Source organism: Culex pipiens, chromosome 3 (assembly GCF_016801865.2).
Source record: "Culex pipiens pallens isolate TS chromosome 3, TS_CPP_V2, whole genome shotgun sequence".
Taxonomy (NCBI): domain Eukaryota; kingdom Metazoa; phylum Arthropoda; class Insecta; order Diptera; family Culicidae; genus Culex; species Culex pipiens.
This window is the reverse complement of record NC_068939.1, coordinates 65,848,340-65,850,293: the sequence shown is the minus strand read 5'-3', so window position 1 is coordinate 65,850,293 and position 1,954 is coordinate 65,848,340. Positions and strand designations below refer to the sequence as shown.

General features: G+C 38.5%; 1 long non-coding RNA gene across 1 annotated transcript; it reads right to left on the bottom strand.

Moving 5' to 3' along the window:
- Nucleotides 1-275: 275 nt before the first annotated feature.
- On the bottom strand, nucleotides 276-1,621 carry LOC120421670 (uncharacterized). Its single transcript, XR_005606007.2, has 3 exons — nucleotides 1,291-1,621; nucleotides 1,056-1,231; nucleotides 276-992 (listed from the first exon to the last, which is right to left on the bottom strand). It is a non-coding gene; the product is annotated as an uncharacterized LOC120421670 (long non-coding RNA).
- Between the last annotated feature and the right edge of the window lie 333 nt (nucleotides 1,622-1,954).

Genomic DNA, 1,954 nt, shown 5'->3' with positions numbered 1-1,954 from the left:
AATAGTACTTTTTTTTTTTTGTAACAAAATATGTAATATCAGTATCTGTTAAATGCCATTAAAAAATTGAGCATTAATCATAATCTGTAACTTTTATGTTAATGTTGTTTAAATCAGAAATTATTTTCTCTGTTTTTTTTTGTTTGGGCTGAGCAAAAAAAAAATTATTTCAATTTTTATTCGACAATTATTTATGATATTTATTAGGTTTTTTTTTAAATATCACTGAAAATTTTCACTTGAAATCACTTCGCATTAGACGTTTCTTATGCACCGACCGATTGGTCGAGTTGCAGTTCAGTTCTAGTTCCCGTTTTTTCTAATGTTCGTACTAAAGAAAATTCCTTTTTATTGACTCGGTTCTTGTCATTTCCACTTTGCTTGCAGTCGTTCGACGAATACTGGACAAGACTTCCAAGCGGTACTTCCGGGGTTGATTTTCAGAAAATTATGAATGAAACCGATATGTATGAGTACAGCTGCAGATTTTTCGAATTACTTAGCACAAAAACAACAAAATTATTATATTCAGCATATTATTTTTATCTTCAATAACAAATAAAGCATACTTTAGTGCATTATTTTATTTTCAAACTGCGTTTTGCTCCTCTAGGTTTACGTAGGATTGATAAATGTTTCAAATTGATTGAGCCCTAAATTAAGAAGCATCGGTATGAACTTAGCACTTCCGAAAGAACAACTGCAGCTACCCAATCAACTCAATCGGAAATCTGAATCGATTTCTGAACCGATTCCGTGTACGTACCGGTTGTTGCGTTTGAAACGGAATACGTAAACGATTCGAATTGAATTCCGTTTCAGAATTCCGATTGAGTTGACTGGGAGTGTTTGCTAATGAGCACACGCAGTTGTTGTCGTCGTCGGTGGCGACTTATGGAAAGTAAAGCAGGCCACGTGTGATACGCCGTCCTACTTTCGAAACAGCTGCTGCAACAGTTGACTTAGGTCAACAAGAATGCCACGCCATCATCCTGAAAGAATCGAGGTTTTGTCATGAACATTTCTGGAGCGTCACGAGGAGGATTTACACTTACCGAACCAAACATCTCTTACGTGTCCATGCCCGTGTCTCGAGCGTTAGTCACCGGGTTAATGTCGAGACAGCCGACGATCGAGAGTGCCGTGGTCTGAATGAAACAAAAATTGAAGGTTGGTACCGTTGAGGAAGAAGAAGGAATCTGCGTTGAACGCGAAATTAACTCGAACGTCTCTGAAAATGATAATTTTCAATAGTAATTTGAAAAGTTGAACGAAAACACTACAATTTACCAAAGAACTACTAGAAATCGGTCCAGGTTCAACTCCCAACTGGAATCTTGAAGTACGACAAATCTACGTTGAACAATGTCACTGAGAGGAACGGTAGCATTATCTGTTCACGGTACATCTGCAGGGCGCACCGTTTGATTTCCTTGTACCTGAGGTCGTCAAGCGGCTCGACAGCTGGCGCAACTCCTGGAGAAAAGTTCCGCCTTTTCCGGCCCCGGTTCAGCATTTTTTGCAACTTTTGATTTCACTCAACCACTTAAACCACGACTGAAAACGCCACTGCTCGTTTGGCCGACTGTCCGCCCGTTGTTGTTGATGTTGTTAATATTATTGTTTGGTCCTGTTGCCGCGTTACGTAATAAAAGAACGCTACCTTGGTAGTATGCAACTTATGTTACTTGCATGCGATATTGCACTGGTCGACCGGTAGGTTCTGTCGAAAATGACGTATCATTCTAGCAATAATATTGTTTTCTGATAAACAAGCATTACTAAAATGAAATTTGCGAGCAAAACTTATTCAGCAGTTTTGATAACTTCCGATGCACACAATTTAAACATTCGGATCATCCTATTTACACTTTAAACGTGTATTGGGGTACGCGAGACGCACTATTTTTTAAATTTCGAAATAACTGTACATGTCATGAGTTAATCGTGTGAG